The 17,294-nt window shown below is 47.0% G+C and overlaps 2 protein-coding genes across 4 annotated transcripts in view; one reads left to right on the forward strand and one right to left on the reverse strand.

Moving 5' to 3' along the window:
• The window catches only part of LOC141139310 (protein FAM228B-like), a 56,501-nt gene extending 45,572 nt beyond the window's left edge, over nt 1-10,929 (reverse strand). The window contains exon 1 of the mRNA XM_073625298.1: nt 10,801-10,929. The gene's annotated coding sequence lies outside the window, so the exon portion shown is untranslated. The remainder of the gene's footprint in view (nt 1-10,800) is intronic.
• PFN4 (profilin family member 4) overlaps nt 10,847-17,294 on the forward strand; it is a 33,597-nt gene continuing 27,149 nt past the window's right edge. Inside the window, exons 1-2 of one of the 3 annotated variants that reach the window (XM_073625302.1) lie at nt 10,847-11,339; nt 16,284-16,440. The gene's annotated coding sequence lies outside the window, so the exon portion shown is untranslated. The remainder of the gene's footprint in view (nt 11,340-16,283; nt 16,441-17,294) is intronic. The other 2 variants (XM_073625300.1, XM_073625301.1) reach the window with 2 other exon arrangements.

Raw genomic sequence — 17,294 nt, forward strand, 5'->3', positions numbered from 1 at the left:
GGTGTCAGTAGGGCAGTGGACGGTGTCAGTAGAGCAGTGGAAGGTGTCAGTAGGGCAGTGGACGGTGTCAGCCAGTAGAGCAGTGGAAGGTGTCAGTAGAGCAGTGGGCGGTGTCAGCAGGGCAGTGGACGGTGTCAACAGGGCATTGGAAGGTGTCAGCAGGGCAGTGGAAGGTGTCAGCAGAGCAGTGGAAGGTGTCAGCAGAGCAGTGGAAGGTGTCAGCAGAGCAGTGGAAGGTGTCAGCAGAGCAGTGGAAGGTGTCAGTAGGACAGTGGACGGTGTCAGTCAGTAGAGCAGTGGAAGGCGTCAGTAGGGTAGTGGATAAAGAGAATATGATTACTTATGCGCTAACCAATAACAACTAATATGGCAAAAAACAGCCAATGGCAGTTGCCAACACTATAATGTGTCCCCACACTTACTAAAAATAAAAAGTGTGGCGCTATCCCTAATTCAATAAAACAAAGTGTAAAAATGCATAACACAAAAAGACCTATTGGGTACTAAATCAAAACTCCAGTGCTGCAAGAGGTTTAGATGAATGTACAAATAAGCAAATAATGTAAGGAACATCAATAACAGAGATCATTAATACTCTACTCGATATTACAACTAAAAACACCAGTGCTGCACATAATTAAAAATGTGCAAACAAAGCGGAATAAATAGATAAAAAGGAAAAATACCATGTATACAGATCAAATTCATCAATGAAGTTCAATTGAATGAATGTGCAAATAAATAAGACATAAAAATCAATAGTACCCTGCTGGATATTGCAACCAAAAGCACCAGTGCTGCAAATATTAAAAATTGTGCAAACAAAGCAAGATAATTGCACATGCAGATAAAGTTCATTAATGCGGTAGCAATATCCAAATAGGATGACCCTGCTGGGTATTGCAACCAAATATGCACCAATGCTGTAAGAAATCAAAATATGTGCAAATATGCGAATAGGTAAACCAAATAAATTTCATAGATAATAAAGTTCATCAATAAAGTGTCCTTTTTTGTGTTTCACATCCCACATCAATGTGTCCAAGTAATAAGACAGATCCCAGTGGTGATAGACGTGCATATATGACGAAATCCTTAAGTGATGGTGTGATCACTCCGTGTGTGCTAACAGCTCACCTCACATCAAGACCCTTCATTTTTTACAGCACTGGTGCTTTTGGTTGCAATAACCAGTAGGGTACTATTGATTTTTATGTTTTATATATTTATTTGTCATTTGGACATTCACCTGAACTTTATTGATGATTTGATGAATTTGATCTGTATATGGAATTTTTCCTTTTTTATCTATTTATTACGCTTTGTTTGCCCTTTTTTAAATTATGTGCAGCACTGGTGATTTTAGTTGTAATATCCAGTAGGGTATTAATGATCTCTGTTATTGATGTTCTTTATGTTATTTGCTTATTTGTACATTCATCTGAACCTTGTGCAGCACAGAATTAGGGAAAGGCACACAGTCACTACAAGTCCCAGCATGTCCAGGACTCACCCCTCCCCCATGCTGGGTTCCTCACATATGGGATGTTCCCAGTACAGGGGGAGTTCAGAGAAGTCTCAGTCCCACTCAATGTATAGAAGCCCCCCAGCCATGTCAGTGTCCTGGACTCTAGAGTGGTCGAACTTCCTCCACATACCCCCCTCCTCCCCCCTGCATCTGACCCCTTGATGCACTTGCTTGCAATATCTCTGTTTCCTAATGGCTCCAGCTTAAAAGCATGTATCCCCAGCCGGGCCCCGCCATGACTGAGAACAGGTGAGGGGGGGGCCGGGGGGAGGCCATGAGAGATGAGGATGGTGAGGAGAGATAAGCACGCTGGACTTGCAGTGAGAGCTGTAAGGGGTTGAGGGGGCAGAACCAGATCACAGAGCAGCATGGACAGGGAGAACACTCACGCTGCTTGGAGGCAGCCCAGATGCGATGTTCTGTAGAAGAGAATGGAGAGCTGATGGCCCGCCCATTCAACTCAGCGGCCCCGTTCCACCTGACGCACATTATTTCTTACGTAAAGGCTTCTCAAGTAACCCTGCCGCCCCCACACAGGCACAGCGGCATGAAACCTGATATGACAGGGACCCCGCACGGGCCCCCCTGAAGCAGGGGCCGGGTCGCCATGGCAACCCCTGCGATCCCTGACGCTAGGCCCATGGGCGGGGCCTTACCCCTTAATCCATATGCCTGACCAATCACTTGGCGGATCCATTGAGAAATAGTTGACTTAGATGCTGCCTGTCCCATCTTGGGACCTTCTGGCAATACAAACAGAATATCAGTCTTCCGCATCTGAGCCAACATTCTCAGATAGACCCTGTTAGCCCATACTTTATCAAGAGAATGAAATCGTTTCTCCTCTGCAGACTGTGGATTCAGAAAAAAGGAAGGTAGAATGATATCCTGAATAAATTTAGATGAAAACTGGACACTACCTTGGGCAAAAATTCTGGTTGTGGCCACAAAACCGCCCTATCCTGGGGCAAGATCGAATAAGGTTCTTTACAGGACAGAGCCGCCAACTCCAACACCCTCCTGGCCGACGTCACTGCCACCAAGAAAACTCATTTTCTTGTCAAGCGGACCAGAGGAATCTGCCAGATAGGCTCAAAAGGCTGCCTCTGTAAAACCCCCAGGACTAAATTTAAATCCCAAGGGCACAGAGGTGGCCTGACCGGTGGAAGCAAACGAATCATCCCCTGTACAAACGTTCATACTAAGGTGTGAGAAGCATTAGGCCTCTGAAAAAAGATCGCTAAGGCCAAAATTTGACCCTTAATTGTACTTAAAGCCAGATTCATATCCTCCCCTTTTTGCAAAAAAGCCAAAACTCTCCCGATGACATATCTGCAGGATTGCCACCTCCTGGCCTCACACCAGGCAATATAGGATCTCCAGACTCTATAGTAGATACTTCTAGAGACTAGCTTCCTAGCATTCAACATGGTAGACAATACTGACCCAAAAATGGCCCAGTCCTTTAAGATTCTGGTTATAACAGCCAAACTGTTAAATTTAGAGACCGTAAAGCTGGGTGGACTATTGGACCCTGTGAGAGCAGATCCGGACGGAGTGGAAGAACCCAGGGGTTTCCCACTGCCAGCCTTACAATCTGTGCGTGCCAAGTCCTTCTGGGCCAGGCTGGAGCTACTAAGATCACTGGCTTTCTCTTTTCCCGGATCCTGCATAGTAGCCTTGGCAACAGCCGGATTGGAGGGAAGGCATATATCAAGGAAAACTGATCCCACGGAATTATCAAGGCATCTGCCCCTAATGAAAGCGGGTCCCTGGTTCTGGACACAGACCTGTCTAGTTTCTTGTTGAACCTGGACGTCAGAAGGTATACATCCGGAACCCCCATCAGCGGCAGATCGATGCAAAGACCTCTGGATTTAGGGACCACTCCCCTGGAAACATTTGCTGGCGACTCAAAAAATCCGCCTGCCAATTTTCCACTCCCGGAATAAACACCACCTATAGGGATGGAACAAATCTTTCTGCCCAGGTCAGCATGCGATCCACTTCCTTCTGGACTGTCTGACTTCTGGTGTCTCCCTGGAGATTGATGTATGCCACAGCCGTGGCATTGTCTGACTGGACCCTCACAGGACATCCCTGTAGTCTGGAAGTCCAGAAGCTTAGAGCCAAGCAAGCTGCCCGAATCTCCAAAATGTTGATGGGCAAGCTCCTCTCCCTCCAGGACCACCCTCCCTGGGCCTGGACGGTGGCCTCCTCTAGGACTGCCCCCCATCCAGAGAGACTGGCGTGTGTCGTCACCACCCTCCAGGCCACAGGCAAAAAGGTCTTTCCTTTTACCAGATTCTTGGTTAAAATCCACCAACTGAGACTCTGACGCACCTTCAGCCGAAGAGACATGTGCCAGTCCAGAGTCTGGACAGCCTTGTTCCAGACAGACAGAATGTTGTTCTGAAGTGATCTGGAGTGGAACTGTGCATAAGGGACTGCTTCGAATAAAGATACCATTTCCCCAGTAGCCTCATACACAGGCGAATAGAGGGATATCTTTTCCCTTTTATGACCTGGACAAGGTTTTTTCATGACTCTGACCTTCTCTGGAGGCAAAAATACCTTTGCCTAGTATTAGCCCCAGATACTCTAGGCGCTGAACCGGCTGCAGGGCCGATTTTGACCAGTTCAGAATCCAAGCCAGTCGCTCAAAGGATTGAACTGCCCGGGCCACGTTCCGCCTCAGGTCTGGAACCGTTTGATCTATCAATAGTAGATCGTCCAGGTATCCTGCAGCCGATATTCCCTGAGATCTTAGAACTGCCAATACCAGAGCCAATACCTTTGTGAATACCCGAGCTGCCGTGGCTAACCCGAAGGGCAGCGCCACAAACTGAAAATGTTGGTCGCCCACTGCGAATCGCAGAAACCTTTGATGGAACCTGCAGATTGGCACGTGTAGGTACGCATCCTTGACGCCAAGAATTCCTCTCCGTGCAAGGAGGCTACGACTGAACAAATTGACTCCATCTGGAAAGAACGAATGACTAGAAACTGATTCAGAGCCTTGAGGTCCAGAATAGGCCTTACATCTCTATTTGACTTTGGGATTAAGAAAAGATTTGAGTAAAAGCCCTCAAATCTTTCGTTGACTGGAACCTCTGAAATCACTCCTTGTGATCCCAGCTGATCTATTGCCTGAAGAAAAGACCTCTTTTTTACTGGGTCTATGGGGACGTTGGACTTCAAGAACCGAGAGGGGGGAAGCTCCCAGAATTCTATTTTGTATCCCTGAGACACAGTAGAAACAACCCACCTGTCTCGGATCACTTCTACCCAGGCGTCTGAGAACTCTAATAGCCTCCCCCCCACCCGCATGAGTGGGGGTGCACCTTCATAATGAGGGCTTGGGACTGACTTTAGGGGGTCTCTGGGCCCAGGGCTTTTTCTGCCCCTGGCCTTGAGGCTTTCCCCTAGACCTGGACGGCTCAGGCCGTCGATACTGCCTGAAATTAGAAGTGATGGGTACTGAAGCACTAGACATCTTAAAGAAAGGTTGTCTGCTCCTCTTCTTAACTGGTAGAAGTGCACTCTTACCCCCTGAAATCTTCTGGATATACTTATCCAGGTCGTCTCCAAATAGCCGCTCCCCGTGAAAGGGGAAAACAGCTAATAATCTTTTGCAGGGTAATTCCGCAGACCAGTTTTTTAACCAAAGAATCCTGCGCATATGTACTGACAGCAGGGCCAACCAGGACACCTGTTGTATGGAATCCTTAAGGACATCCACTGCAAAACATAAGGCACGAGGTAATTCTGCCAAATCCTCCGCAGATACCCCTTGATCGGGAACAGTCTTATGCCGCGTACACACGGTCGGACTTTTCGTCTACAAAAGTCCGACAGCCTGTCCGACATACTTCCGACGTACCTTCGGCGGACTTGCGGCAGACTTTCTTACGAACGGACTTGCCTACACACGACCACACAAAAGTCCGACGGATTCGTACGTGATGACGTACACCGGACTAAAATAAGGAAGTTCATAGCCAGTAGCCAATAGCTGCCCTAGCATGGGTTTTTGTCCGTCGGACTAGCACACAGACGAGCGGATTTCGGGGTCCGTCGTACTTACGACGTAAAGATTTGAAGCATGTTTCAAATCTAAAGTCCGTCGGATTTGAGGCTAAAAAAGTCAGTTGAAAGTCCGGAGAAGCCCACACACGATCGGATTACCAGCCAGCTTTAGTCCGTCAGCGTCCGTTGGACTTTTGTAGACGAAAAGTCCGACCGTGTGTACGCGGCATGAGTTACCCGCTTCACCTGGTCCTTTAAAGACTGACAGATACCAATAGCTACCACTGCCAGTTGTGCAGCAGACCCGGCAATAGTAAATGAAGTCTTTAATAAAGACTCCAATTTCTTATCTGCTGGATCTTTAAATACCTGGACATTATCTACAAGACAGGTAAGACTCTTATTAACAGAGGAAATGGCAGCGTCCACAGATGGCATACTCCATTTTCTTATAAGCTTTTCCTCCATAGGGTACAAAAGTGCAAACCTTTTAGGAGGGATAAAAAGTTGCTCCCAGTCAGCATACACATTCTGCTCTAGCAACAGATGCAAGGGAAAAGCCTGTAAACTCTGTGGAGGCCACAGAGATCCTAAAGAAGAAAAGGAAACCTCAGGGACCTCTACAGGCTGCAATTTAAATCCTGATCGGACCATCTCCTTGAGGGACTGGATTAGCAGTCTCTGGGATTGAAAGGCTGAAAACGGTTCTTCAGAACCTGACTCCTCAGAAGTGGAATCTGTGGCCTGACCTTCTTTCCGGTCATTTACTGCCACTTCTTCCACCTCTTCTGCCCAATCCTGTTCCAATGCAGATGGGGGCTCAGGAAAAGGGGGTCTATCCCGTTTCATTCCACCTTGGTAAACTGAAGCAATCATACCTGCTATTTTTCTCTCCAGCCCAGCCAAAGCTGATGCTAAGTCGTCCTTTGTGAGGTAAGTTGAGGCATAAGCATTAGCTGTTGCTACAATGTCTGACAACCGTAATGGCTCAGACTGGCCAGTTGCCTCAGGTCTTTCAGGAGACTTAAACACAGCAGATGTAAGGCTAGCATCCTCCAATACCGATGGTGGTGCATTTGCACCCCTTCCTGCTGTGCCTCCCCCACTCCTCTTCCGGGAAGACATGCCTAAGACAAAAACTTGAGGTAATAAAAAACCCCACTTTATGCAATTCAACCGCCCTGAAAATACTACACTTAGTCCTTGCAGTACAGAGCTCTAACAGGACCTGTGGTGCCCTGGTCCATCCACCCACAGTGACTCACGTGCCCAGCTGACGTCGCTCTATGTCCCTTCCAGCCTGCTTACAGAAGCCTAGGGCTGGAACAGCTCCTAATATGGCCGCTTCCGCCCCTACTGCGCATGTCCGGTGTGCACGTTTACCACATGCACGCTCATAGCATCCTGTACACCTATCACGTCCCTCCTACGTGCACGTCCCTCATGCATGCTGGTTTGCACCATTCCTGCACACGCTCATGTGCGCGCCCCCTATGACCGCATAAATACTGGTGGGAAAAGGCCACCGAAGGCGCCGGCGTAGGAACTAGGTGTACAGGGGCAACACCACTGCCCCCAGTGGACAGAAAAAATATGACACCTGGTCCTATAAAGTAAGAGACTGCAAATACATTTTTCGGTTTAAACAAGTGCAAAAAGAGGTTTTTTTTTTAAACACTTACCAGGATTCTGCTAAAAAGCTAGATTCCAATCTTCCCCCGTCACGGCGGGTCTCTATCTCTTGGACCTTCAAGGACTGGGTCTCCCTGAATATGGGGCCACTCCATTAGACCTGTAAAGCACCCTGATCTTTTTTCTGACCAAGGGTCCAGATCCCAAGGTCCAGCGCCAAAGGGTCACATTACAGGCAATACCTCGTAATCTTCTTGTGTAAACGAGGTTTGGTTACCATCCATTTTAGTCTATCACTGTCCGGATGGATCCGATTATATAGCCCTTTAAATCCTTCAAGATCTGTTCCAGGACCATTCTCTTAGCTAGATCATGGAGAGCTTCTCCAACCATGACCATCACCTTATAAGACACTGGTGAAAAAAACTGAGGTACTTCCTGTGTAGGAGGGGTTATATAGGGGAGGACTTCCTGTCTTCCATTCACCTATAGGTGGCGTATAACCCAGTTAGCTATTATGGTATATGTATGATGTACGATAAAGAAAAAATCTTCTCATAAATATGAATGCACAGAATACCCAAGAAGACACATTAGTATCAAAGCATGCAAGAAGGAATAGCCCAGCCAGACATATCAGCTGACTAGTGGAGATTTTTTCGGAAAAATTGCTATTGTTTCTTCCAAGACTGGCTGCCACCAGATACCGTATGCAACTTTTTTCTTTTATGGGTATAAACTTTGATTCAGATAATTCTTTTACAAAGTAGCAATATGCCTGCACCAAATAAAAAAAAAAAATACCTTCCATCCCTTGATAATGAAATTTGAGCTAATTAGGACCAATTAGGAGTTGGCAGACATGGACAGAGACCTGTTTTGAACAGGTACATGAATTTACGAGTACCAATATTTTTCATGAGGAGGAATGACAGAATTCTAAAGAAAGTCATAGGCATTCTGAAGCTCCTAGATAAATGGTCTTAAACATTCTTGATATATTAGGGATGGTAAGGGAGTCAACTGTGGCCCTTTCATATTTGCCACCACACCACCGATCCAGAAGGCAATTTTTATTGAAGAATGATCATATCACAACAAGAAAGGTGCAACTTTTCAGAGCCGTGCAGTACCCCTTTGTCATCGCATGCCTGACAAAGGGGTCCTGCGCAGCTCAGAAACGTTGCATCTTGTTGTGATGTCATTCTTCAATAAAAATAGCCATCCAGACGACATTTGTGATCCAAGGTGTGCTGGCAAATATGAAAGTGGCTCTGTGGTTGTTCCAGTTTCCAGCTGGATGTTGCTGCAGCACCCGTTACGTTTGAGCCTAATCCAGGAACATAAGGAGATGGTCAGAGACTGCAGACATGTGACAGGAGATAGTCAGAGACTGCAGACATGTGACAGGAGATGATCAGAGACTGCAGACATGTGACAGGAGATGATCAGAGACTGCAGACATGTGACAGGAGATAGTCAGAGACTGCAGACATGTGACAGGAGATGATCAGAGACTGCAGACATGTGACAGGAGATGGTCAGAGACTGCAGACATGTTACAGGAGATGGTCAGAAATTGCAGGTATGTGACATGAGATGGTCAGAGCAGAGACTGCAGACATGAAGAGTAAGCACTTAAGGCAGCCCATACACTCCTCATTTTATTTCATTCAATAGTGTGTTAAATGAAAAAAATTACCTGATTCTCCCATCCACATATTCAATGTGAACGGGGGAATCCTTCCTGATGAGGTATTATATTATGACTGCCCCGCCGTCATAATAGACTGATCAGTGCCGCCAGCTATAGGTTGGTTATACAGAAATCGGTCGGTAGATTGACTTCTGTACATCCAGCATGCCCATACATGGATGAAAATGTAGTCAGTCACCACTGCACCGGCTGAATTTCTATCCATGCATGTCCAGCGTAAGCAAGGAAAACACAGGCTAAATAACATTCTACGGTTCCCTGCTAGCATCATGGTGACCCAACACTTCTATAAAGGCCAGGCAGGACCCCAGATGACATCAGGGTGGCCCCATACTTCTGTTTAAATAGACAGGACCCAGATTGATGTCACAGTGACCCCACACTTCTATAAGTACAATCTGGACCCCGGATGATATCACAGTGACCCCACACTTCTATAAGTACAATCTGGACCCCGGATGATATCACAGTGACCCCACACTTCTATAAGTACAATCTGGACCCCGGATGATATCACAGTGACCCTGCACTTCTATAAGTACAGGCAGGACAACCGGCTGGTGTCACACTGACTCCACACTTCTATAAGTACATGACCCCGGCTTGTGTTACAGTGACCTCACTCTCTATAAGAACAGACAGGACCCCAGTTGGCGTCTCAGTGATCTCATTCTTCTGTCCCTGAATGGTGTTACAGTGACCCCAAACGTCTGTGAGTACTGACAGGATCCTTGCTGGTGTAACAGTGATCCCACACTTTTATACCGTAGGTACAGACAGGACCCTGGCTGGTGTCACAGTGACCCCAATTTTCTATTAGAACAGACAGGACCTCAGATGGTGTCACAAAGACTTTGGATGGTTTCACAGTGACCCCACTCTTCTATAAGAACAGATGGGCCTCCAGATACTGTCACAGTGACCCCACTCTTCGTAATTAACACACAGAGTACATGGGACAAGACTAAGTAACGCACAGAATTCAGGAGTCAGGAGCAAGTAGCACATAGAGATCAGGGGTCTAGAATAAGTAGAGCATAAAGATCAGGGGTCTGGAATAAGAAGCACATAGGGATCAGGGGTCTGCATTAAGTAGCACATAGAGATCAGGGGTCCAGAATAAGTAGCACATAGAGATCAGGGGTCCAGAATAAGTAGCACATAGAGATCAGGGGTCCAGAATAAGTAGCATATAGAGATCAGGGGTCCAGAATAAGTAGCACATAGAGATCAGGGGTCCAGAATAAGTACTAAACAGAATTAAAGGATCAGGAGTAAGTAACACACAGAGCATAAGAGTTAGGATGTTTTTTTTTTATTTTTGATAGAGCAAAAGAGGTTATTATAACCCCTGTCATTGGTTTTGCCACCTGTGTCCCATTGGAGAGATATCCCTTCACTTCCTGTCCTATACACAAAACAGGAAGTGAGGGGAAAACCTTGGTTGTCACCAGAACTAGTGTCCCCATTGGAAGATTTTCCCTATATTCCTGTTCTGGTGACAACCTAAAATGTGAAATTTTCTTTGACTTTTACTCTCAGCAGGACAAATAGGGTGAGTCTCTCTTATGGGGACACAGACAGCAATAAAAACCTGGCAGGTGTTCCCTCCATACTCTATTCAAAATAAAAAAAAAATAAAAAGGTTTTGTCTTTGTTTGTTCCACTTCAACTCCCCTGACAATATACAGATCACCTAGTGATGTAGAGTATATATGTAATGAGCAGTGCTGAGCTCTGGAAGCTCCCCACACACAATATGCACTGACTTCCCTTCCCTCCTATAGGATTATACATCTGATATGATAGAAATACAAATCCCCAGTCTATGTTCTGTACAGATCCCGAATATCCAATGTCCTCCTATCATTATAATGGGGACAGCTCCTCTCACCTCTCACCGCTCTGTGTCCATCCAGCACTGACCAATGTCACTTCACACAGTCAGGGCGGGACCACTGCTTTCCAGGAACCTTATTTGCTGCCCAGGCTCATTACAACTCCGCCCACATTCAAAGGCAGCCGCCTGATAGGCTGAAAAACGACACTCGTGGAGCATTAGCAACAGTAACAAATGCGTCGCTATGGTTACCATACAGGACTAGAAGACCGGCGAAAGGATATCATATATATTATATACAGGGACTCTTTTCTCTATGGAGATGGAACATGCGAACAAGTACCCTGAAGACACTATATAAGACAAACTTAAGATAGTAACAAATATACTATACAGGGATTGTGAATATATCTTCTGAAGACATTATTTTATTTGTCAGGTGGCAGTTGAAGAACTTTTCCCTGAAAAGTGAATGACAGCGCTGCTGGGAGAGAAGCATCATTTCTTCTATTCGCGGAAGGATACATAATAACTTTGGAGGAGGGTCTACTTTGTGTGCAGTACGAGAAAACTGGAGAGGACAGTGAGTGCAGGTGAGAGGAGGATGAAGGGGTATATTCACTGATTGTATAGGAAGGATATGTATTGTCTGTTCTCCTAGAAGAGTGGAGTCACTGTGACATCCTCCGGTGACCTGTCTGTCCTTATACAACTGTGGGCACAGTGCCAACTGAAGGATTCTATGGTAAACACCCTGAACTCTGTACGTTACTTACTCCTGACCCCTGACCTCTGTGTGTTACTCCTGACCCCTGACCTCTGTGTGTTACTCCTGACCCCTGACCTCTGTGTGTTACTTACTCCTGGTCACTGTGTTTTACTTACTCCTGACCTCTGTGTGTTACTTACGCCTGACCCCTGAACTCTGTGTGTTACTTACTCCTGACCCCTGGACTCTGTATGTTACTTACTCCTGACCCTTGACCTCTGTGTGTTACTTATGCCTGACCCCTGAACTCTGTGTGTTACTTACTCCTGAACTCTGTATGTTACTTACTCCTGACCCTTGACCTCTGTGTGTTACTTACTCCTGACCCCTGAACTCTGTATGTTACTTACTCCTGACCCTTGACCTCTGTGTGTTACTTACTCCTGACCTCTGTGTGTTACTCCTGACCCTTGACCTCTGTGTGTTACTCCTGACCCTTGACCTCTGTGTGTTACTTACTCCTGACCTCTGTGTGTTACTCCTGACCCTTGACCTCTGTGTGTTACTTACTCCTGGTCTCTGTGTTTTACTTACTCCTGATCTCTGTGTTTTACTTACTCCTGACCCATGAACTCTGTATGTTACTGCTGACCTCTGTGTGTTACTTACTCCTGACCCCTGACCTCTGTGTGTTACTCCTGACCTCTTTGTGCTACTCCTGACCCTTAACCTCTGTGTGTTACTTATTCCTGACCTCTGTGTGTTACTCCTGACCCTTGACCTCTGTGTGTTACTTACTCCTGACCTCTGTGTGTTACTCCTGACCTCTGTGTGTTACTCCTGACCCTTGACCTCTGTGTGTTACTTACGCCTGGTCACTGTGTTTTACTTACTCCTGACCTCTGTGTGTTACTTACGCCTGACCCCTGAACTCTGTGTGTTACTTACTCCTGACCCCTGAACTCTGTATGTTACTTACTCCTGACCCTTGACCTCTGTGTGCTACTCCTGACCCTTGACCTCTGTGTGTTACTTACTCCTGACCTCTGTGTGTTACTTACTCCTGACCTCTGTGTGTTACTCCTGACCCTTGACCTCTGTGTGTTACTTACTCCTGGTCTCTGTGTTTTACTTACTCCTGACCTCTGTGTGTTACTTACGCCTGACCCCTGAACTCTGTGTGTTACTTACTCCTGACCCCTGAACTCTGTGTGTTACTTACTGCTGACCCCCGAACACTGTGCATTACTTAGTCCTGGGGTGTTCGCACACTCCACCTGCCGAGCCCGCCAGGAAGTCGGAACGGCACTGCGCTAATCACAAACAGTGAGACATTTTCCCGATGTGCGGCTGCAGAGATCGGGAAATGTCTCACTGCCTGTGATTAGCGCAGCGCCATGCCGACTTCCTGGCGGGCTCGGCACGTGGAGTGTGCAAACACACCGGAGTTCATACTTACTCCTGACCTCTGTGTGTTACTTACTCCTGGCCCTGGCCTGAAATCTGTGTGTTACTCCTGACCCCTGAACTCTGTGCGTTACTTACTCCTGACCCCTGACCTCTGTGTGTTACTTACTCCTGACCTCTGTGTGTGTTACTTACTCCTGACCCTGGCCCGAACTCTGTGTGTTACTCCTGACCCCTGAACCCTGTGTGTTACTTACTCCTGACCCCTGAACTCTGTGCGTTACTTACTGCTGACCCCTGAACACTGTGTGTTACTTACTCCTGACCCCTGAACTCTGTGTGTTACTTACTCCTGACCCCTGAACTTTGTGCGTTTACTTACTCCTGACCCCTGAACTCTGTGCGTTATTTACTGCTGACCCCCGAACACTGTGCATTACTTAGTCCTGACTAAGGATGAGCTCCGACGTGTTTGCACACTCCACGTGCCGAGCCCACCAGGAAGTCGGCACGGTGCTGCGCTAATCACAAGCAGTGAGACATTTTCCCGATGTGCGGCTGCAGAGATCGGGAAATGTCTCACTGCCTGTGATTAGCGCAGCGCCATGATGACTTCCTGGCGGGCTCGGCACGTGGAGTGTGCAAACACGCCGGAGCTCATCCTTACTCCTGACTTTTGTGTGTTACTTACTCCTGGCCCTGGCCTGAACTCTGTGTGTTACTCCTGACCCCTGAAATCTGTGCGTTACTTACTCCTGACCCCTGAACTCTGTGTGTTACTTACTGCTGACCCCCGAACACTGTGCATTACTTAGTCCTGACTAAGGATGAGCTCCGGGGTGTTCGCACACTCCACCTGCCGAGCCCACCAGGAAGTCGGAACGGCGCTGCGCTAATCACAAACAGTGAGACATTTTCCCGATGTGCGGCTGCAGAGATCGGGAAATGTCTCACTGCCTGTGATTAGCACAGCGCCATGCCGACTTCCTGGCGGGCTCGGCACGTGGAGTGTGCAAACACGCCGGAGTTCATACTTACTCCTGACCTCTGTGTGTTACTCACTCCTGACCCTGGCCTGAACTCTGTGTGTTACTCCTGACCCCTGAACTCTGTGTGTTTCTTACTCCTGCCCCCTGACCTCTGTGTGTTAATTACTCCTGACCTCTGTGTGTTACTTACTCCTGACCCTGGCCTGAACTCTGTGTGTCACTCCTGACCCCTGAACCCTGTGTGTTACTTACTCCTGACCCCTGAACCCTGTGTGTTACTTACTCCTGACCCATGAATTCTGTGCGTTACTTACTCCTGACCCCTGAACTCTGTGGGTTACTTACTCCTGACCCCTGAACTCTGTGCATTACTTACTCCTGACCCCCGAACTCTGTGTGTTACTCTCTCCTGACCCCTGAACTCTGTGTGTTACTAACTCCTGACCCCTGAACTCTGTGTGTTACTTACTCCTGACCCCTGAACTCTGTGAGTTACTTATTCCTGACCCCTGAACTCTGTGTGTTACTTACTCCTGACCCCTGAACTTTGTGCGTTACTCACTCCTGACCCCTGATCTCTGTGCGTTACTTACTCCTGACCCCTGAACTCTGTGCGTTACTTACTCCTGACCAATGAACTCTGTGCGTTACTTACTCCTGACCCCTGAACTCTGTGTGTTACTTACTCCTGACCCATGAACTCTGTGCTTTACGTACTCCTGACCCATGAACTTTGTGTGTTACTTACTCCTGATCGCTGAACTCTGTGTGTTACTTACTCCTGACCTATGAACTCTGTGTATTACTTACTCTTGACCCCTGAACTTTGTGTGTTACTTACTCCTGACCAATGAACTCTGTGTGTGTTACTTACTCCTGACCCATGAACTATGTGCGTTACTTATTCCGGACCCCAGAACTCTGTGCGTTATTTACTCCTGACCCCTGAACTCGGTGCGTTACTTACTCCTGACCCCTGAACTCTGTGCGTTACTTATTCCTGACCCCTGAACTCTGTGCGTTACTTACTCCTGAACTCTGTGTGTTACTCACTCCTGACCCCTGAACTCCGTGTGTTACTTATTCCTGACCCCTGAACTCTGTGTTACTTATTCCTGACTCCTGAACTCTGTGTGTTACTTACTCCTGACCCCTGAACTATGTGCGTTACTTACTCTATACCCCTGAACTCCGTGTGTTACTCCTGAACTCTGTGTTACTTGCTCCTGACCCCTAAACTCTGTTTGTTACTCCTGACCCCTGCACTCCATATGTTACTTACTCCTGACCCCTGACCTCTGTGTGTTACTCCTGACCCCTGACCTCTGTGTGTTACTTATTCCTGACCCTTGAACTCTGTGTTACTTTCTCCTGACCCCTGAACTCTGTGCGTTACTTACTCCTGACCCCTGAATTCTGTGCATTACTTACTCCTGACCCCCGAACTATGTGCATAACTTACTTCTGACCCCGGACCTATATGCTTTACACTCTCTTAACCTATAACAACATAGGCTCAGGTTTTATTTGACCATAACCCCTTATACTCTGCCCACCATTTCCACAATTTGGCCACACCCACAATTTGCTTTAGCACACTTTGCATGCCACATCCTTCCTCCCATGGCGCTCAAGGTATTTTGGGTGTTGGTAAAAATGAGGGGAAAGTATTGTGGGTGTAGTTAAAAGTGGGCATGGTCGGTAGAGTGTCCCGGGATTTCATTTTGAAAATATGGTAAACTTACAATGAAGGGCCTATTCAGACTTGTCTGCTCAGGGATGGTAGATTAAAGCTGAAGCTATAAAAAAAAGAAAAAAAAAAAAACCTTGGATCCCTACAAATTCTCCCTGGCGGTGGTGCTGCGGCCACACTACAAGGGTTTAAGTGGTTGTAGAGCTTTCCATCCAGCCAGTGAAGTGACTGTCCTCAGGTGATAGCCAGAGATGAGATTGGTGCTGCTAGCAGAGTAAGGAAGCAGCAGCCAGACATGCGGGTATTGTGGGTATTAAAATCCGTGTTGCCTCGACACAATGGATAGATCTAAACGGGTCTGAAGCATTTATATATTTTGGAGCCTGCAAAGCGTTGCAACTATGATCAATGGATCATGGGTGCAATGCCCAGGCTCCTGAAGACCTTTCCTCCAGCCCTGAGTTATGGACCTTCAGTTCTGGAGCTGGAGGAAGAAACAATGGACTGCGGGTACAGTGACCTCACTGTGCTCCATCAATAACTACAGTCCCACTACCACAGTGACAGATGGGACATGTAGTCTCTTCATTCAGAGATCTCTAGAGCCTTTTTAGCTGACATTCAGCAAAAGATTTAGAAGTATATTTGGCAAATTATTATGCTACTTATTGTTCTAATTACTTTTTCCAAAAGGTGGGTTTACACGTTATTATTAATTGTTTCTACTACTGTCTTTTAGTGGTCTCAAAACCACAGAATGCTAATGAGTTATATCTTGAAAATAAATATACTGGCGGAACAGGAGGCGGAGCCTAGCGGAGCAGACATGCATTGTTAGAGCTCCACACCGCTGAGGAGAGAAGAGAAGGACAAAGCGGAGCCTGTAGGCTCAAAAGGTATTCATTTGAACCTTTTTGCCCCTGGGAACAAACTGTGAAAGTTTGGGCAGGAAATATGGTACTGGGAGGAAGCCGTGGCAGAAATAAAAATCACCTCACAAAGAGCTCACAGGCACTCACTGCAACTAAAGCATCTCCAGTCACCTCACAATATACAGCATCAGGGCGCTCTCACAGACAGAAAATGTCACAGCAAGACTCTCCATTTGAGTCAGATACAGAACAAATCCTCTCACAAACTTCTCCACAAGCCTCCTCAGCATCCCCAGTAATATTATTACAATTTGAAAAGATGCTTCATAAGGCTTTAAAACAAACCTCAGACCAAATAACAAACAGCCTAACCAAAGAAATAAGAGAGCTGGGAAACCGCACCGCAGCCTTATGCCGCGTACACACGGTCGGACTTTTCGTCTACAAAAGTCCAACGGACGCTGACGGACTAAAGCTGGCTGGTAATCCGATCGTGTGTGGGCTTCTCCGGACTTTCAACGAACTTTTTCAGCCTCAAATCCGACGGACTTTAGATTTGAAACATGCTTCAAATCTTTCCGACGGACTCGAGTCCGGTCGAAAAATCCGCTCATCTGTATGCTAGTCTGACGGACAAAAACCCACGCTAGGGCAGCTATTGGCTACTGGCTATCAACTTCCTTATTTTAGTCCGGTGTACGTCATCACGTAAGAATTCGACGGACTTTTGTGTGATCGTGTGTAGGCAAGTCTGTTCGTTAGAAAGTCCGCCGCAAGTCCGTCGAAAGTCCGTCGAAAGTCTGTCGGACAGGCTGTCGGACTTTTGTAGCTGAAAAGTCCGACCGTGTGTACGCCCCATTAGAAATAAAAATTGATGA

Source organism: Aquarana catesbeiana, linkage group LG04, assembly GCF_042186555.1.
Source record: "Aquarana catesbeiana isolate 2022-GZ linkage group LG04, ASM4218655v1, whole genome shotgun sequence".
Taxonomy (NCBI): Eukaryota; Metazoa; Chordata; class Amphibia; order Anura; family Ranidae; genus Aquarana; species Aquarana catesbeiana.